This window comes from Pteropus vampyrus, unplaced genomic scaffold, assembly GCF_000151845.1.
Source record: "Pteropus vampyrus isolate Shadow unplaced genomic scaffold, Pvam_2.0 Scaffold79, whole genome shotgun sequence".
NCBI classification, from domain to species: Eukaryota; Metazoa; Chordata; class Mammalia; order Chiroptera; family Pteropodidae; genus Pteropus; species Pteropus vampyrus.
This window is the reverse complement of record NW_011888860.1, coordinates 182,102-203,854: the sequence shown is the minus strand read 5'-3', so window position 1 is coordinate 203,854 and position 21,753 is coordinate 182,102.

Sequence of the window (21,753 nt, the reverse complement as noted above, 5' to 3'; positions counted from 1 at the left end):
ACTCGGGATGCTTTCTTAATATGTTTAGAAAAGTTCAGCCTTGGAGAACAATGAAGAATCTTGTTGAGAACAAAGGGTTCCTGGGAGCCATTTGTTCTGTTAGCCTCAGGCTAAATAAAGTCTCCCGGAGACCCTGGTAGATGCCAATTTTCTCACATTTCTGCCCTGTTGAGGTGATTCCCTCTGTCAGAAACTCTATCACGATTGCTCCCCAGAAACAATCTGGATTCCTTAAGGGATGGTACAGGATGTGAGGCCTTCCCTGAGGCAAACAATGCTCAATGGATCATTGGGTCAATTCTTTTCAGACATCAAATGAGAATGGGGGTGGGGGAAGGAGAAAGGTGCCAGAGAATCAATTGCTGGCCTCTGTGTGTGGCAAGGACTCTGAGCCCGCTGCTGAGGTCTCTGGAATTCACACATGATATGTCCACCCACTGGAAATGTGGGTCACCTCGCACACCCTTTTACAAAGTGACGAGAAATTCCATATGTGAAGTAGAAAGGAAAGGTGAAGTCCGAGGTAACCTTAGAGCTAATGAGAGGTCCCCTACTCACTACCAAGGAAAACATCTAAGAGACACCACAGCCAGTTCCCTCCTCAGCAGTCTGGTCCCTGGGCTGAGCTGTGGCCTGAGGAGGACTTAGCCTCCCTTGTTCCCCAATGGCAAGAGTGTCAGCCACCTCCTGAGGATAAGAGATTCTGTTTCTGACCTGGATGCTGGCCTGAGCAGGCTGCGGGCAACCCAATGGTTGTGGAGAGACAGCTCATGAAACTCCTTCTAATGAATCTGAGCTCGGATGTGTATGGGGTTGGGATCTTATCTGGTGCATTTCTTTATTTTACTCACATAAAGTGGATGCACATTGCACCCACCATATTAAACAAAGGTGAATTTCATAGAACTCTCATAGAAATGTTCAAGCAGGCACAACACGAGCTCACTCACATACTTCCACAAGCCTGGATATCATAGGACCACACCTCTATTTCACACATGTTTAGACACAGACACACAGACACACACACACAGAGACACACAGACACACACACACACAGACACACACACACACACACACACACGCATACACACAGGGACACTATACTCCCAGCAAGAAACCTATTTGAGCTCAGTACATAGAGAGTGAGGGACATAGAACAGGTCCACCACACCAAAGCCAGCTAGGACAGTGAGGCAAGCTGTGGCTGTATCCCTTTGAAACAGACAGATTGTTGCAGGAAAGTTGCAAAAACTTAAGACAAGCAAGAAATCAAGCAGCACTTGGAGGTTTGGAATGACTCAAATTCATTACGCCAGAAGTTCCAGAAGAGCTAGTGCTCTGAAAATCTGGGTGCAGAGCTTAGGGGCAATTTCATTTTTATACTTGCATTGTTACAGTCAACATGTGTTGATTTACAGACCCCTGAAATTGCTATGGACTACAGGCAGTTACAGATCACAGGATTTTCTATCTACCAAGCACTAAAGCAATACATCTTTTTAAACAAGTACTAAAGCAATACATCTTTTTAAACAAGTACTAAAGCAATTCATCTTTAGGGGAGGATGAGTTCTCAGTTGACCCCGAGATCTCTGACCTTGCAATAAGAATGTTTACAGAAGCAGAAAAAAAGAACTGATTAGAAATGTTGGCCAATTAAGTGGGAAATTCCTCTTCATTCCTTGCTTTTGATGCCCTTAATTTTTTTTTTTTTAAAGGGCACCAACCTCTTGATTTTCCTGTGCTAGGCGCTGGTATTTCCACAGCATAAAGACCTTTGCTGTAGTCTTTCTCTCTACCATAGCCTCTATAAGAGAGGTAGCTGACTGAACAATAAGAGACATTAGGTAAGGGAGAAGGAGGCAGATCCCGAAGAGGAGGAGTACTGCTCTAACTAAGGTTTTAAAACCTCCGAAAGTAGAGAACCAACCTCTAAAGAGGCTATTAGGGTCCTACTCTTTCCAACTCTGGATGGGTACATCAGCTATTTTTCTAATATTAGTAGCTATATCAGTTACAGCCTGGCCATTGTCATCTATTTGGAGACAATAATTTGATTGGTTAAACTTTCCACATACCCCTCCTTCTTCTGCTAGCAAGTAATCTAAAGCTAGCTGATTTTGACATATTGTCACATGCATTTGAGACTGTTGTGTGGCCAGGAGTTCCAGGGCAAGGCCGTCTGGTTTGTTATGATTATGGCCTGTAACCCGATAATTCGATTAAGCATGTATATGGGAGTCTGGTAACCCCAGCTTCCATCTTGTGCCTAAGTTGCAGGGCCATAGTGTTGGATAAGACGGTGGGGTGGCTATTCATCCTCTCCCCACTTTTGTTGTCCTCCTACGTCAATTCCAAGTGACCTCTTAGTTCTGACTTTTAAGTCTTAATATAAGGGAACACCTAGCTCATTTCTTCCTTGGTCTGGTAGGAGGAAGAAGCCAGGTTGGATGATCCTCATTGTGCAACTTCCCTTCTAGTTTTTTGAGAGTTGAGTGTAAGCCCTCTTCCCACAGATCCAGAAAGACTGTCTGGAGCTTTTCAACTCCCAGTGCCAGTGGAGTTGAGGGTTTTCCAGAATGTGCCAATAACTGGGATGGCACAGAAGGGGTTAGGGACCATGCCCTCCTTAATAGTACAGTTTGTGACAAGAGAGCTTTGGTTGACAGAATGGCACAAGGAGGAGTTAGTTATAGTGCTGTTAGTGTCCCAATACCAGGAAGGAGCTTTGGGCCACCAGTTTAAATCTGTGTGATTTAAAAATAGCATTCTTTGGAGTTTCCCCAACCCACTGAGTGTGTCTTGGGCCTATCCAGCCAAGACATTCTTCTCCTATTGCTTCAGAGGAGAGGACCCAACTCTTGGGTCTATCTTCTTCATGTTCAGCTACCATGTGGTTCCACTGGAGGAGGTAAAAGGCATCTAGGCTAGTTTCCCTACCAAGGCCAGTCTTCGCTCATGAGTGCTCCTCCACAAACCTGGCATTTAGTAACACCAAGTTAATGGGCTATCCTCTCAGCTAGGTCAATAGAGAGATTCTTCCCCAGGTTTTGGCCCAAGGCAGCCTTTAGCTGATCATACATTGGTAGGATTTGGGGCCTAGGAGACAGTGTGGTTGAATTATGCAGCCATTGGACAATTTCTCTGACTGCTGGGCCCTCTGTGTGATTATGGACCTTTCCCCCACTTGAGGTCCATCACCAACATGCCCAAGTTTCCCCTAATTTCTCAGGCTTTTGGCAGGATTGGCCACTCTCAGATCTAACCTTTATGTACCCCATCCAATATTTGAATCCCCAATGAGTGCAGAGTGTGGCATTTAGGGCACACCTTTTGGATAGGTCAGTTATAGAAGTGAACTGGTGGCAATGTTGGACCCTACCCTGTACCTTTGTATGCAATGGGTACAAAGGGAAGAGGAAGTGGGGAGACTGGTGCCACACACGTGGCTGAGTAGGAAAAGAACCTTTAGGGGTGCCATACTACTTGAATTATCAAAAACGACCAATAATGATTAGATGAAGTTTCTAGAACTGTAAAAATGTACTAAAAAGGAATTTAGTCTAAACATGTAAGAATTGAGAGGATCCCTATGTAGGCTAGATAGGTTAAGGCTAAAGTGACTCTTTGACTCAGAGTCCAATTGGAGGGCGCTACTGAGGCCAAACCTAAAGCAAGCAGCAGGACAAATATACTAAAGAGTGTTAGGTCTACAGGAGGATAACAATACATCTAGACAGTCCGGATGGTCAATTCTCAAGCTTCTGCCGTGCATACACTGGCCAGCTTCTGGGAGTGGCCAGAGCAGGGCTGAAGATCTCAAGTGGACTTCTGCTATCTCTGGAATGTGACTCAGAGTGGCTGATCAGGAAGAGGCTCTGCAGTCCAAGTCTCCCGTATTTCTGGGGGTGTTGCTCTCTTTACTCAGGTGTGGTGGATCCACGGTGTGATACCTACAAACTTAACAGTGGTGGGAGTTGCTAATATAACAGTGTGAGGGCCAGTCCAGGTTGGCTGGAGCGGCTCCTTCTTCCAATCTTTAACCCATACTTCATCACCTGGCTGACTGAGGTGGACCCAATTCCCTAAGGAGATAGGGGCTCTTTCTAAAGTTTCCTAAGTGAGACGGTGGATATTCCTCCCTAAGGCCTGAAGGTGTCGAGACATCTCTAGGTCAGCCATTAATCAAGGATCTCCTTTCAATTTCCTATCACTGGTGGGAATGATTTCCTGCAAATGATTTCCTGCAAATGATTTCAAAAGCGGAGTAGCCTGAAAGCCTTGGAGTGCACTGTGTGCGGAGTAGAGCCAAAGGCAGCAAGTCTGTCCAAGATAATTGGTTTTCCTGACAAAGCTTAGCTAGAATGGTTTTGAGGGTCCAGTTCATGCATTCAACTTTCCCTGAACTTTGTGGCCTGTAGGCCTGTGTGGAGTTTCTATTTGATTCCTAGAGCTTTAGGCAGAGTCTGGACTATCTCAGACACAAAGGCAGGTCTGCAGTCAGATCTTATAGAAAGGGGTAGCTCCTATCTTGGAACAATTTCCCTCAATAAGGCCATGGCTGCTTCTCTTGCCCATTCAGTGTGTGTAGGAAAAGCTTCAGCCCATCTGGAGTAGGTGCAAACTAACACGAGGAGGTACTGGTGGCCCCAGCAGGGCTTGACCTCAGTAAAGTCTACTTCTAGGTGTTCGAATGGCATAGTTACAATCATTTGCACCCCTGGATTGGGCCTTGGCCTTTGGCCAGCGTTGTTTCGTGCACAAGCCACACACCTAGCATTAATTTGGGCGCATAGGATTTGGAGCTTGGGTATGAAATAGTAGCAACTTAACAGACTTTCTAAAGTAGTCTTCCCTAGGTAAGCCAACTCATGGTGCTGTTTTACTAGTTGAGCTGCCAGAGCAGCAGGAATAAAGAGTCTTTGATCTCAAAGCTCCCACCAACCTTCCTTCCTTTTAGTTCCCCCTTCACTTAAAGCCCATTGTTCTTCCTTAGCGTATTTTGGGAATAGAGGCAATTCTGGTACCAGGAGAACTTTGGAGATTGGCTCAGGACCTATTGTGGCACTCGGCTGGTGGGTAGTCTCCTTAGCTGCCTGATCTGCTAGTTGGTTTCCCCTACTAAAAGGGTCAGTTCCTCTCTGGTGGCCCTTGCAGTGGATGACTGCCACTCAGGAGGGCTTCCGGACTGCCTCTAACAGTTGGAGAATTTCTTCCTTGTTTCTGATTACTTTTCCTCCTGCCATCAGTAATCCCATTTCCTTATAAATGGCCCCATATGTGCGAGGTAGCAAAGGCATATCTTGAGTCAATGCAGATATTGGCCTGTTTCCCTTCAGCTTGCTGCAGTGCCTGGATGAGTGCCCATAGTGTGACCCACTGTGCTGACCTGCCCTGTGGCAGAGCCTCAGCTCTGATTACTTCATCAGTAGTTGTTATTGCGTAGCCAGCTTTGTGCTGTCCTCCCATTAGTGAACAATACTAGTTCCGGGTTTCGAAAAGGAACATCTGTCAGATCTGGCCTGCTTGAGCAGACTTCATCCATGACCTCCTCACAATCGTGGTCAGGAGGCCCCTACTCAGTGGGCATAAACGTAGCGGGGCTCAATGTTGGCACAGTCCTGAGGCGGACTCATGGATTTTCGCAAAGCGGTCCCTGATAATGAGTTATTTTAGCATTGGTCAGCCACTTATGTCCTATATTATTCATTAATGCAGCTACAGCATGGGGACCTTTACATTTATATTTTGTGCCAGCGTAAACTCATCTGCTTCTCTAACTAGGACTACTGTGGCAGCTAAGACCTGGAGGCGTGGCGGCCATCCCGCGGCCACCAGATCAAGCCGTTTGGCCAGATATGTAATTGGGTGCTGCCATGGCCTGACTGTTTGTGTGAGGACCCTCAGTGCAATGTGATTTTTCTCATGTATGACGAGATTAAAGTCCTGTGTCATGTCCAGTAGTCCTAATGCTGAGGCACTGGTTAAGAGTCTCTGTTTCTCTGAAGGCCTTTTCTTGTTTGGAGACCTATTCCAGGGGATCTTTACCAGACCCAGCTGTGGCCTCAAACACTGGCCTGGCAATTTCAGAGAAACCTGGTATCCAGATCCGGCAGAATCCGGCTGCCCCCTTTCTTAGTGTTTGGTCAAGGTATTGAACAGATGGCTAATATCCTCTCATGTCCAAGTGCCCGATGTCCTACTGAGATGATGAACCCGAGGTATTTGACATCCTGTTTACAGATTTGAGCCTTATTCATGATTTGAGCTTTGTATCCCATGGAAGAGAGCAGTGCAGCAAGGCTCTAGTACCTCTCCAGCAGTCTCCTTGGGTCAGGCTAGCCAGCAACAGGTCATCTACATACTAGAGCAGGGTACAGTTTAAAGTCTCCCGGGGAAGGCAGTAAGCTCGGTGGCCAGTGCTTCGCTAAATAGGGTGGGTGAATTTTTAAATCCCTGTAGTAATCTAGTCCAGGTCAGTTGTGTCTTTCTCCCAAGTGTGTTGGTCTTCCCTTTCAAAGGCGAATAAAGGCTGGCTGGCCAGTGATAACTGGAGGCAGGAGAAGGCATCCTTGAGATCCAGGCACGTGTGGGCAGCTTGTGTGGGCAAGTAAGAGATTCAGGAGGGTGTATGGGTTTGGGACCACTGGATGGATGGTGACTGCTGCGTGGAGGTCCTGAACAGGGTGGTAGTTGTTCCCACCCGGATTCTTAACTGGTAAGAGTAGAGCGTTCCAAGATGACTGACCCTCAACTAGAATTCTAGTGTCACGCAAATGCTGGATATGGCCCTGAATTCCCTGGCATGCTTCCTGCGGCACTGGCTATTGCCTTTGTGTAACAGGAGTGGCTCTTGGTCTCAGGTCTAGCACAATGGGTGTGTGATTTTTGGCTATCCCTGGGGGCTCTTTCTCTGCCCAGACAGTAGGAAACTCTTCTAACAGACTGATCGGATATGTTTGTTCTCTCTCTGGAGAACAGAGGCACTATTTATTCTCACAGGGCACAGTCACAGCCATCATTAGAGCAGGCTGACTCTTCAGTGTGAGACTGGTGGGCTTCCCAGCGTCAAAGATGATTTGTGCTCCTAGCTTTGTTAATAAGTCTCTACTCAGAAGGAGAATGGGGCACTCTGGTAGGTACATGAGTTACTAGGTGGCCCCCTAGCTGACATGAGCAAGTTTTACAGAATGAGTGGGCCACTTGATCCCCTGTGGTCCCAACAATAGTTGTTGTCTAGTCCATGAGGGAAGCCACAGGTGTGGTTACTACGGAATATTCAGCCCCAGTGTCCACCATAAAAGTCATAATTGGTCCCTACTTCTTTTGCGACAGTGGGCTCTTAGGGGTCCAGGATCAGGGAGCCCAGTCGCCCCTAGTCTGACTGTCCTTCGGCCAAGCCAATAAGCTCTTGGACGGCTGGCTCAGGCTGGTGCTTTCCTTTACGAGGCTGATTGAACTTCTTTGGTCCTTCAGGCATCCTCCCATGGTGGGGGCACTCGTTTTTCCAATGGCCAGTCTCTTTGCAGTAGGCGCATTTGTTGTGGCGTAGTGGAAGTTTCCTTTTGGTTTCTCCTTTCCGTAGGGGAGGAGCAGCCTACTGCACTAGGCCTAGGTTCCCTAATGCTGCTGCCAGCAGAGATATCTTTTGTTTCATCTGCTTATCAGCTATCTTTTGGGCTTCCCAGTTGTGGTTCACAAACATCTTGTTTGCAACCTCCAGTAGCTGGCTGTTGTTCACCCCAGCAAAGCCCTCTAATTTCTGAAGTTTGTGGCAGATGCCAGTGTAAGATTGAGCCACAAATGCCACATTGACCATATGTTGGTTTTCCTTCACTTCAGGGTCAAAAGGGGTATACACTTGGAATGCCTCACACAGTCCCTCATAGAACTCTGTGGGTGACTCCTATGGCTTTTGGAGTACTTCCACCGTTTTTGACATGCTTGTTGGCTTTTTAGCCCAAGCTTTTATCCCCTTCAGTGTGTCCTGCCAGTACTTGTTGAGAGATTCTCTTCCATCTGGAACGTTGAAGTCCCAGTTGGGCCTGGCGTCAGATGCAGCCTCTGAGGCCCATACTGCAAAGTCTAATATACCATCTGGTGCTTGTCCTTGGAGCCATCCCCACGCTTCTGACAGAATCCGGCATCGTTCTTCAGTGTTGAAGAGAGTTAGGAGGAGTTGGCGGCAGTAGTCCCAAGTAGGCTGATGAGTTTGGAATAAGGACTTGAGCAGGCCAATCATCACCTGGGGTTTCTCCAAATAGGACGGGGTATACTGCTTCTAGTTGAGGAGGTCGGTCGTGGTGAATGGCTGATAGTAGAGGACAGGACGGCCTGGCTGGAGACTGTCATCTTCTCCCATCCCTAAAGGGCCTCACATTTCTCAGAGGGGCAGCTGAAGGGCCTCACACTGCTGGGCTGGTTGTGCGGCTGAGTTAAGATGCCATGGACTCTGGCTTGGTGGCCTCTCAGGCTGTTGGAGTGGTGAAGGGCTATCTGGAAACTGGGAGTAGGGGCTGGCAGAGCTATTGAGATGTACGGTGGTGGGAAAGCACGTTCCTTCTTAGGGTCCCCTTGGTGAATGATTTTTGCTGGCTCTTCCTTGTTCTTTCCTCGAGTTGTTCCAGCCACAAGTACCTTACTCTCTTCCTGTCTATTTGTGCAGAACCGGGCTCAAGGGGGCACTACAGTGGCAATTTGCGGCCATGAATCTATGTATGGAAACTGGTCTGGGTGTCCAGGGGTCCCTGTCACGACCTGGTACACAGCTCTAACAGTAGGGAGGTCTAAGGTCCCTTCTGAAGGCCATCCTACCTTGAAGGCGGGCCATTCAAGCTCACAAAGCGTACAAAGTTTTCCCGGGGTCAGCTTGACCCCGTAATCCTCTGAGAAACCTTTCTTAAAATTTTTTAACATACGATTTAAGACAGTTGGCTTAGAGGAACTTCCCTCGCATGCCTCCCGCAACAGACAACAATCACGTCACATGGAGGATAGGGAATAGAGTCGGGGAATCTTTGGAGGGGATGCCACTCCCTTCACCCATCTCTGGCTACACCCCTCGTGGAGTTATTTCAGGTGCCTCTTAGCATTGGTGAGTCAGTATAAACCCCCAACCCAGATCACTGGAGTAGACTCCTCATGGAGATCCAGTGACACCACCTTAAGCCGTATGAGGTCGCCATGGAACCGCGGATAGGGGCTCAACTCTCACTTCGTGGTCAAGCCACGTCTCAGCCGCTCAGCATTTCACTCTCTTTCATACAGCCTCTCCCTTTTCCTTAATGTGTTTGCTAACTTGTAGAGGGTGTTTAGTTGCCCTCCAGAGGGTGAAGGTGTTTCCCCCTTTCTTAGTCTCGACCCAACTCTTCCCACCCTATGACGGTGATAAGACAAACAAGGATGGGTGCCCCCTCTAAAGAAGAGACCATTCAGATGCTCATCTGACCGTGTCCCGTCGTGGGGAACTTAGGTGATGCTTAGCCGTAGCGGACTCAGTTTTGTGTGACTTATGATCGGACACTAGTCCAATGCCGCCCTAGACCATATGTGTTCACCAAGGACCCACAGAGTGAGCTCAAATGAACTCCATAGCCTTTAGGGGACCTTAAGGGTGCCCAGCTGTGGAGCTACAAACTCGTACCTGACTGGCAGACTGGTCAAGTCGCTCATTCATTTACACAATCATACACCAGGTTAAAACATTGCTCCCCCTCTTGGAAGACCCTTAGCTATGTCTTCCCTCCCTTGAAGACCCTGATGTCTCCCCACTCTGGGAAGACCCTAACCTGTGTCTTCAAACTGAAGACTAGGAGGCGATCAAGCTCCTCTTTCGTCTGGAGACGAGACCTGACTGGGGGCTGATGCCGAGACCTTACCTTAACCTGTGGCCTTCCTGATCAGTTGGTCCGTACCTCCTATGAATCTGGTTGGAGGCTCAGACATCCCGGGAGTCGGAGCACCGGTTCAAAAGAGAACCTGAAATACTCGTAAGGTGGCACACCTCCTCATTCATTTCGGAGGCCCTCCGTCCAGGCCCAGCCGAGTCACTGGTCTGGTGGCTCAAAGGGCTGGCATGGTTGTAAATCTCACTGGGGCCTCCAGAAATGTTGCAGAAAAGTTGCAAAAACTCAGACCAGTGAGAAATCAAACAGCATCTGGAGGTTTGGAGTAACTCAATTTTATTTTGCCGGTGGGCCTGAAGAGCTAGTGCTCTGAAAATCTGGGTGCAGAGCTTAGGGGCAATTTCATTTTTATACCTGTGTCGTTATAGTCGGCATGGGTTGATTTACAGACCCCTGAAATTGTTATGGGCTGCAGGCAGGTACAGATCATAGGATTCCATCTAACAAGCACTAAAGCAATACATCTTTAGGGGAGGATGAGTTCTCAGTTGACCCCAAGATTTCTGGCCCTACAGCAAGCATGTTTACAGAAGCAGAAAAAAGAACTGATTAGAAATGTTGTCCAATTAAGTGGGATATTCCTCTTCATGATGAAGACTCCTGAAGTCAAGGAGTCCTCTCAGCCGGGCTCCAAAGGGCCTTCCAATTCCAGGCCCTTTCCAGGCTTGGTACCTAGGGCATTCGACATAACAAGGCCATCTCTTGTCCTGGGCCTTCTCTGAGACATGATTACTTCATACTTACCGCCATGCTGGCTGGTGGTTGGTGATAACAGCCTTGAGCGGGCCGTGGGCAGTGTCTCTTTCATTGTGAGTGTGCCATTGGTATGTCCTGAACTGAAAATGTCAGGGCAGGACTTCTGTGTACATATGAGGCTTTATCAATAGCTGGCCCCTCCTGGAGCAGCCACGAGTGTGTCACCACCTCTGCCCAAATTCAGCCTAGGGAAGATAAGAAGGACTGGCTTTCTACTCTCCACAGGCCTCAGTGGTCCTAGTGTCCCCAGGAGAAGCAAGTGTCAGGATGCCTGTCCTGTCCACTGCCAAAAGGTCAGTCATTAGCTGCTGTCATGTTAGGAAGTCAGCCTCCAGTGCCACACATTAAACTCTTTGGTCTCCCTAATCATGGTCGCATCTGCATTCTATTTGCACAAATGCCATAAGCTGTTCCCTTTGGGCTGGTGGCTGGGTCAGCCACCAGTGTTTAGGCTGGAGACAGGAGGTCTCTGAATAGCCCTGGGAATTTTGGAGCTGTGTTCTGCCTGTATTTCAGGCCTGTGTCACTTACAACTTCCTAAAGTCCGCCGTATATTTTGTGACTGGCTCTTTCGAGCAATCCCCTGCCCCATCAAGAAAAGGGAACTATGTCAGACCACAAGGTACAAGGCCCTTATAATTTTGCTCCCATGTGCACTTGAAAAGGAGAGCCAGACACTGACAAACAAACAAACCAAAGCCAATTCAGAGCCTCAGACATGAGACCGGTGTGGATCAGAGAATAAGGGCTATAGAAGCAGAATGACATTTGTGTACAGGGGCTCAGCATTTGGGAGAAAGGGACAGACCAGGTAGAGGGGGCTGAGCAGCCCATACGGGTGATGGATGTTGGAGTAGAAAGCAGTGGCCTTGTCATGTTTGTAAGGGTGTTAAGCCATGTAGCCCTGCTAGGTTTCATTGAGTCCAATGGACAGACTGTGGCAGGTTCAAGGCACCAAACTCTAGTCTGGTATTCTCCTCATGACAGACTTCTGGACACACTGTGACATTGTTTGGATTAGCTGGGATCGTTTTCCATTCTGTCACAGAGCTGCCTAACAGAGACTACTGGAGTCACCTGAGGGCCATTTGAAATGAAGCGGCAGTCCTGATGCCTCAGTGTTTTCTGAGACCATGTCCATCACATTGCTTCTGTAGTTTGAAAACGAGAAGGACTCCAAAAGGATGTGTTGGACTCTTCTTGAAAAGTTAGCTCCTCCAGAGCCAGAAGAGGGACAGGGTAATCCATGTTGGAATAAGGGAGCGAGAAATAGAGAAATGGAAAAGAAGGCTGGAACGCTGATGACAGAGGGACACGCGGGACGCTTTCTCAATATGTTTAGAAAAGTTCAGCCTTGGAGAACAATGAACAACCTCGTCGAGAACAGTGTACAGGGAGGCATTTGTTCTGTTGGCCTCCGGCTAAATAAGGTCTCCAGGGGACCCTGGTGGATGCCAATTTTCTCATATTCCTGCCCTGTCGAGGTGATTACCTCTGTCAGAAACTCTATCACGATTGCTCCCCAGAAACAATCTGGATTCCTTAAGGTACAGTACAGGATGTGAGGCCTTCCTGTATCGAGGCAAATAAAACTCAATAGATCATTGGTAAATTCTTTTCAGACATCAAATGAGAATTAAAGTGCGGGAGAAAGAAAGGTGCTTGAGAATCAATTGCTGGCTGCTAGGTGTGGCAAGGACTCTGGGTCCACTGCTGAGTTCTCTGGAATTCACACATGATATGTCTGGCAACTGGAAATGTGGATCTTCTCTCACACCCTTTTTCAAGTTGATGAGAAATTCCATACGGGACTGGCTGTGGTGTCTCTCAGATGTTTTCCTCAGTAGTGAGTAGGTGCCTCTCATTAGCTCCAAGATTACTTCGAACTTCACCTTCCCCATTGGTACTGATGGTGAGAGTGTCAGCCACCTCTTGAGGACGGGAGATTTTGGTCATGACCTGGATGCCAGACTGAGCAGACTGAGGGCAACCCAGGGTTGTGGGGAGACAGCTCATGAAGCTCCATCTAATGAATCTGGGCTTGGGAGTGTGAGAGGTTGGGATCTTATCTGCTGTAGTTCTTTATTTTACTCACACAAAGTGGATGCACCATGCGCCCACAACATTAAACAAACATGCATGTCATAGAACTTTCATAAAAATATTTAAGCAGGCACAACACAAGGCCACTCACATATTTCCACAAGCCTGGATATCACACAACCACCTCTACCTCACACACATTTAGACACAAACACATACACACACACACACACACACACACACACACACATACACACACAGGGACAATGTAAACTCTCAGCCAGAAACCTGTTTGATCCCAGTACTTTAGAGAGTGAGGGATATAGAACAGGTCCACCACACCCAAAGCCGGCTGGGGTGGTAAGGGAAGCTGTGGTTGTATCCCTTTGATACAGACACACAAAGTCATAGGCCTCTGAGCCTGGCACTTAAGGTTTCCAGAGGCCTTTACCTTTGACCTCCTTCATGACCGGGTCTAGCTTGGTCTCCTCACCCTTGTGACTTCCTGGCTTCAAGAGGAAAGGGAGTGTGCCTGAAAGCATGGCTGACAACAGACACACGGGGTATCACATTCTGAGGTGCTCAACAGGACTAATAACATATGCTCCAAACTTCTGACCCAAGAACCCAGTCCCTGGCTGACCCAGCCAGGCTGGGCAGGGAGCTTGACAGCAGCCAAGGTCTCAAGAGCAGGGTGTTTGCTGGTATACCAAAGGCCTGCTGTTTCCAAATTGACTGTCCAGGGTGAGTTTGTGGAAGGGGAGAATGTGCTGCCTGTGTTGGAAGAGGTAGGTGAGGATCACTGGTGTGTAGAAGGGGTAAGGAAGGTGGTCAAATGGGAGGAGGTAAGGAGGTAGAAATGGCAGCAAAGGAGTACAGATATGTGGAGTAGGAAGGGAAAGGGCTGCCTGGAAGCTGAAGAAGGTGGAAGGACACTGGGCCCGGATTTGGATCCTGAGGTTAGAGGAATACGGAATGAAGAGTCTTGAAAAAGAATGGTGTTGCTGAGTCATGGGAAGACATGGTGGAGAAAAGAAGGAGAGAACCCCAGGCCTGACCCTAATCAATTCGATTGACAACAGCCGTGATTAATTGACAGGCAGTCCTGACTCCAACGAGTGCTGATTGGGCAACTTGCCTCTGCCTATCATGGCGCCCATAGAGGCTGAAGCCATACTTAGTAGCCCCTTCCCACCGAGAGCTCCCCTCTGGGGTTTCTGAGTGCCCTTGGCCTGGCAGTGAGTAGTTTACAGAAGAGTCTAGAAAGGATAGAGCCAGACTACGAGAAGCTCCAGGGGGGGGACAGAAAAGAGGAACAAGTGGCTCATGCTCACTTACGAATCATTCAAGACGCCTAGGGCAAGAAGATGAATATTGGTGACTTGGGTAGGGGTAGCTCACCAGGGTAGGGGTAAGACTGGAAGCACCCTTGACTGCTGCCCTGCAGACCTTTAGGGTTTTACACAGATGCCATTACTGGGGTTGCGACAGGGTAGTGAGTCCCAGACATCTTAATTCCAGTCTTTGAAATCAAAGCCTAGCACCCAGGGCGTTCGACATAACAAGGCTATCTCTTGTCCTGGGCCTTTTCTGAGACATGGTTGCTCCATATATACCCCCATGCTGGCTGCTGAGTAGTGATAACAGCCCTGAGCAGGCCATGGGCAGTGGCCTCATTTCACTGTGAGTGTGCCATTGGTGTGTCCTGAACTGAAAATGTCATGCCAGGACTGCTGTGTCCATATGAGGCTCTATTAACAGCCGACACTTCCTGGAGCAGCCAGGAGAGTATCTTACCACTTCGTCCCCAGCCTCAGCCCAGGGCAGACCAGAGGGACTGGATTTCTACTCTCCCCAGGCCTCAGTGGTCCTAGAGTTCCCAGGAGAAGCAGGGCTCAGGACACTTGCCCTGTCCCATGCCAGGGTATCAGCCATTAGCTGCTGGGCATGTTAAGAGGCCAGCCTCCACTGCCATGCATTAAACTCTTTGGCCTCCCCAATCATGGTCTCATCTGTATTCTATTTGCACATATGCCATAAGCTGTCTCCTCTGTGCTGGTGGCTGGGTCTGCCACCAGAGTTATGCCTGTCTCTGACCCTGTCCGGAGACATCCCGTCTCCGGACAGCCCTGGGAATTTCGCAGCTGTGTTCCTCCTGAATCTCAGGCCTGTGCCACTTAGGAATTCTTAAACTCACCTGTACATTTTGTGATTGGCCCTTTCGAGCAGTCCTCCTCCCTGTCAAGGGAAGGGAACTATGTCAGACCGCAAGGGACAGGGCCCTTATGATTTTGCTCCCATGTGCACTTGAAAAGGAGAGCAAGACACTGACAAGCAACCAATCAAACAAACGAAAGCCAATTCAGAGCCTCAGATACGAGACTGGTGTAAATCAGAGAATAAGGGTTGTAGAGGCAGAATGACATGTATGTAAAGGGGCTCAGCATTTGGGAGAAAGGGACATACCAGGCAGCAGGTGTTGAGCAGCCCACGCAGGTGATGGATGTTGGAATAGAAGGCAGTGGCCCTGTCATGTTCTTAAAGGTGTTAAGCCACATAGCCCCGCAAGGTTTCATTGAGTCCAATGGACAGACCGCGGCAGGTTCCAGGTGCCAAATCCTAGTCTGGTATTCTGATGAGAGACTTCTGAACACACTGTGACGTTGTTTGGATTAGCTGGGATCGTTTTCCATTCTGTCACAGAGCCGCCTAGCAGCCTATTGGAGTCACCTGAGGGCTTGAAATGAAGCGTCAGTCCCTGTGCCTCAGTGTTTCCTGAGACCATGTCCATCACGTTGCTTCTGTGACCCCAGAAGAATGCATTGGACTCTTCTTGAGAAGTTGGCTCCTCCAGAGCTGGAAGAGGGACAGGGTATTCCATGCTGGCATAGGGGAGTGAGAAATAGGGAAATGAAAAGATGGCTGGGATGCTGATAACAGAGGGATGCACAGGATGCTTTCTCAATATGTTTAGAAAAGTTCAGCTTTGGAGATCAATGAACTATCTTGTCGAGAACAAAGGGTTCTTGGGAGCCATTTGTTCTGTTGGCCTCAGGCTAAATAAAGTCTCCCGGAGACCCTGGCGAATGCCAACTTTCTCATATTCCTGCCCTGTCAAGGTGACTCCCTCTCTCTAAAATTCTGTCATGATTGCTCCCCAGGAACAATTCAGATTCCTTAAGGAGTGGTACAGAATGCGAGGCCTTCCCTGAGACAAACAAAACTGAATGGATCATTGAGTCAATTCTTTTCAGATATCAAATGAGCATGGGAGTGTGGGAGGGAGAAAGGTGCCTTAGAATTAATTGCTGGCTGCTGGGTGTGGCAAAGACTCTGGGCCTACTGCTGAGTTCTCTGGAATTCACACATGATATGTCCCCTCACTGAAATGCTGGTCACCTCTCACACCTTTTTACAAGGTGACGAGAAATTCCATATGTGAAGTCGAAGGGGAAGGTGAAGTCTGTGGTCACCTTTGAGATAATGAGAGGTCCCTTACTAACTATGGAGAAAACATCTGAGAGACATCACAGCTAGTCCCCTCTTCAGCTGTCTGGGATTGCATATGCTGTGGCCTCAGGAGAACTGTGCCTCACTTGGTCCCCAATGGAGAGCAATCTCCTGAGGATGGGAGATTCTGGTCCTGACCTGGATGCTGGCCTGAGCAGTCTTACGGCAACCCGATGGTTGTGGGGAGACAGCTCATGAAGCTCCATATAATTAATTTGGGCTCGTTGGGGGGGTGGTGAGGATCTTATTAGGGTCATTTCTTTGCTTTACTCTCACAAAGTAGATGCACAACATACCCACAACATTAAACAAACCTAAATTACATAGAACTTTCATAGAAATGTTTAAGCAGGCATAACAGAAGATCAGTGGGGAAAGAGCTGAGTTCTCTTACTTCCTCTGATGTTCATGTCTTCCTGTTTCTGCTCTAGATCTGGTTTCAGAACTGAAGATTTAGCACCAAAGGCAGAGCTGAAGCGAACCCCTCAATACTTTGGCATAAGGCCCTGATCCCAAGCCTCACCTGTATCCACTGGATCAAAGCAACCTGTTGACTATCCTCAGCAGCTCTCATCACTTTCCTCTCTTTGATCTTCTTGACGCTTTTCAACTATTTGCTGTATTGGCAGCTCCTCTGTTTCTTCCACATTCTTTGCTCCTTGAGTTCACTCTGTCAACCACGTGGGCTAATTACTGGGGACATCTTGGTCCAGGACATTCAGGATGTGCAGGGAAGAGAGGACTCTCATACTCCTTGGACACTTATGAAACACTTGTCAACAGGACAAGGGGGTATCTCAACTATTCACAGTCCTCTCTGGCCCTCACACCAAAAAAGAACCAGGAACACAGCGTGGACACTGGAACGACAGAACTGCCTTTTAAAGACTCCCCTATACAGTGGTGTGGCAAAAGGCCACAGGTTCTCTTGGCCAAAACAGAGACATGGAAATGGGCAATTCTTCAGCTTGCACACACTGGGACACTCTCTGCAGAAAAATTACCCTCAAAATCAGAGCTTCAGGGCAAGGCATAAGTATTACTAAATAAGCATTCCCAGGAAGAGGCTCCTCCAGGTCTACTGGAAATACCCCTCAGTGGGGAAGACTCTGTTTGACATGCAGTAATGATGACCAGGGCCTCATCTCTAGGAGGACAAAGGCATAATTCTCCTCACCTTGATTCAGACCTCTTCCTGGGATGCAGACCCAGAGTGACAGAAAGGAGGATTAAGGAACACTCATCAGGTTCTAGAGCAAGAGAAAGGTAAGAAAAGCAGCCATCACTTTGAACCCCAAAAGAATCATTTCTACTCTGTCCAGTGGGCAGCACATATTGCCTCAATGATTGTTGCCAAGCCCTACAGGGCCCCTGAAGCACCATGGGCATCACGTGTTTGATGATCTTCCAGAGGCCTGAACAAAAACACCATTGTCATAACACACAGGAGTTCACTCCTGCAATTACCATCAAAGTTAGAGATCGTGTACACATTAATTGCATGCCAGTATATCCAATGCCTATTTGACTGGAGAGTAAGTATTCTATGTATTCTGATATTTGTTAATTTATTGCATACACAAATATTGTGGTATCTCTCTCAGCATCTGCATCTAAACCTTCATGCCTATAGAGTATAAATCTCTCTATAGCTATATCTAACTCTAAAATACCTCCGCCTGTCTCTTTTCCTGGGTCTTGTCTTCTTCTTTTTTTAAATTTACAGATCTATCTAAAATTTCTGCAGACAGAAGAGCAGTCTTTTTCTCTGGCCATATGTGGTAAGATATAGCTTCTGAAAAAAGAGTCTGGCCACAGTGGCCTCTGGAGAAATGGGGCTTTCACTTCGGCAAAGAAAGAGTTGTGGCAAGTATTGCTCTTCTATTAGAAGAAAAAAATGTTGTCTAAGGATTCCTAGAAACCTCAGTTTCCTGATAGTTGGGACTTCTGCTGACTGTAGATGGAGTTAATAGCTTTGTTTCAGCTATGTTGGGGTCCAATATGTGCCATCTCAGCAGGCCTAAAAGCCCATGAATGAGCTTTGGAGTTTGCACTGTCAAATGAATGTTTTCTACTAAAACACTTCTGCGTGCTATCGGGGTTCCTGGCTGTTGTGCAAGTTTAGCCACTGCTCTCAAAAACAACTGTCAAATGAGGCGAGTCCAAGTGGGAGCTTGTCTGTCAGAGAGAGCATGGGTGGGAGAAGCAAATTAGGATGATGACCAAGGGGATTTTATCTGCAAAATAATCCACACTCAACCAGAAAAACTGCTGAAACTCATCAAGAAAATTGCATCGATCTCTGATCTCAATTGCTGTAGTACAAGAATACCAGATCTGATTTTCTTTAGACATCTTTCTGGGACTTGCAGGCCACTTCCAGTCCAGATGGCATACATTTATGAGTGCCACTTGGAGACTATTTTCACTGGGGGGAGGATAAGGGAAGGACTAAAACAAACAAATAAACAAACAAACAAACAAAACCAAAAGAGAGCCACAAGTATCCAATTGCCCTCTTGAGCTAAAATCACAACTTGGTCCTGGACATGCTTTCCCTGAAATTCTTCAATTATAGTTGTCACCCTCCCCAAATTCCTTGCCTCTTATATGCAGTCTGCCTTTCCATTCAATATTTTGTGCTGTAAGGCACTTTCACACAAACCCCATCTGAAAACTGTGAACCAAGTGTGACCTGGTTGCTGGGAAGGGAACTCATGATTCCATAGGACACTGCTTTTATTTAAACTAGTGACGTTTCCTTTATGTAAAGCCAGCCATTTTTATGCTACCCACATATAGACAGATATATGCATATCATACGAACACGCTCATACATGGCCTTTAAAATAAAACCAAATTGATTAAATTTATTTGGGGGTGTAATTAATCCCATCCCCAATAGATTATGTATGGATTTAATTGTCTTCATCTTAGTACAACTGGACTCATGTCTTATTTCCAGAATAACGTGGCTCACACCCCAAAACACTGCACCCCCAATTCACAGCCAATTGCCACACCAGACACCTCCCCAAGAAAGTCCAGGTCACCCCTTGACAAGACCAAGTGGCTCTAATTGGACTCTGTTTGCCAACTCTGAGAGGAGTTCAAAAGGATCTCTCTGTCAGCTGGTTCCACACAGGCCTCAATTATTTCATTGACCAAACATACCCTAACATTATGGCTTCAACATTTTTTTTTCAGAAGGAGGAAAAATCCTTGTCAAGACAGAAGTGTGAAAAATACTTTGCACAATGAGTATGCTGCACTAGACAAGGTACCTAGAATGCAAGGAACATACCAAGTTGACAAATCTCACACAGGGTAAACCCACCCCTTTCTCTGGAACTCAACCTTGAGTCCCAAGTGTTGAATATTTGCTTCCTACATAACTTGTTTTGGGAGAAATACATGACTAGGAAGTGAAAAAGTCATCAGAAGACTATGGATTTCAGAACGACCTTCCACCAACACTATTCTTAAGTCTACAAAAGCCAGGGAGAGAAAGAAGAGCACCATATGGCTTACTTGCTTTGTCAAAGGGAGCCTGGCCATCTCTGCCACTGCAGGCAAGAATTTGTCAGTGAAACAACACCTAAAAAAAGAGTCCAGGCTCATGGACGTTTTTTGGCAGCATTATTACCCATATCCCTGGAAAGAGGTGCCTGGCAACTGGTGTACCTGACCTGAAAGGTAGCAAACTCCACAGTGTGATCCAGACACCAGAGGGAAAGTGATCATTTTGCTGGCTGAGAGTGGGTTTGTGGGGTTGCTGGAGGAAAAGAGTGGGGAGGGGGACCTGAAAGGAGAAGTACTTTCAAAAGCTTCCTGGGATACAATGGAAGAGGCAGGGACACCTGTGGTATGCTGCCAGGGCGCCATTCTTTTTCTTCCCATATCTAGGAAAGGTACCTGTCTCAGGGTCAATGAATTTTCATTGACATGACCATCACTTCCAGTGGGGCACAGAGATCTTAATTTCTCCTTTCCCCATCTGATCCCATTTGCATACAGCCCAAACTGAATTAGGTCACAGAGGTACCTGGAATATTCAACTGTCACAACCACCTCTGGCTCCCAACTTGGCTAAAGCTGTGGTGGTGGCAGCTGCATAGGTTTGGCTAGTGGCCATGGCTGCTGATGCAAGGGTGGCAGTTGAAGTGACTCAGAGATCTAGAATATGGAAGAATCTGAGGAGAGAAAGTTGGGCATGCCATCCCCACTTCCCAAACTCAATTGACTTTGTCCTCTATTCCTAGCATTTTTTAGGAGCCCAGCTTCCAGCCATTAAAGCCAGTCCTCTAAAGGCACATGAATGGGAAACCAGCACATCTGGCTTCAAAATGACAGCTATGGTTGCTAAGTAATGATGTGTTAACAAACTCTGGGAAAGTTGAGTGATTTCTGGTGGTAGACAGACATAGCCACAGGCTGTGGCCAGTGCTCTATTGGAGGCCAGGGTCCTGTGTCTTTCAGTTGGATGGATGGACAGAAGGAAGGATGAGTGAGAGAAGGGGAGGAGGGAAGAAAAAAGAGGGAAAAATGAAGTAGTAATGGGAAGAGGTAAAAAAGGAAGGAAGGATATATAGATAAATGATTGGGGCTCCTGTAAATGAAGGAAGCTTAGACCCGGTCAGGCTGACCAAGCAAGATTAGGAGCTTAGTGGTGGTACCCATTCTTGAGGTGGTCTTGAGGCTGTATCAGAGACTTTCTGAAAGGGGTGTCTTTTTTGTGACACTGAGATGGGACTGTGTTCTTCAAGATGGTTTTGCTCTCTAATGTGCTCCAGCGTTGAAACCAGAGCCAGAGCTTGAGCCCAAGAAGCTGCCCACACAGATAGGAATGTTGTGCCTTGCCTGCTGGGTCTGGGTGTTGAGATAGCTTTCATTCTTTCACAGGACATGTGGCTGTGTTGCTGTATTTGGCAATGTGGTTGAGTGTGGTTCCTTTTTTCTCTCCATGTCTTTTACCCTGGGTTTTAATTAGGTTGTACCTGACTTGGCTAGGGCTTCAAACCACCAGTTGCAGGAAGCCATTCTGCATCCTAGACACCCTTCCCAAACACAAATATTACCTTATCACAAACTTATTTTAGACTTTGGGGAAACTTGCCCCAAAAGGTCAAAGTAGATGTTCATGACTTTAATTCCCTCCTGCCCACCACCCCCCTATACACCATTTTTACCAATGCTAAACCCTTACCTCACCATAATGCCATAATAAAGAAGAGGAGAAAACCACTTTGGGGCAGTATGATCAACTCCACTGTAGAATTTATGGCAAATTCACTGCTGGTTCACTTCCAGCTTAGTTGTCTGGCTTGGCACACCAGCACTTCTACTTCTGGCTCTTACTCACTTTACTGGTAATTATTCAGGTTAGGTTGTCTTGGTGGGGGGAAGTGAGGGTTTCTTCTTGGAAAGTACTCTGCCTGTCTTTCTCTAATTTTTATTTTTCTCATTCTGTCTGTAAGTTCCTCAGACCTTGGGTTATTGCTCAGAACATTGACTCTTGTGATTTTGTGTATAATAT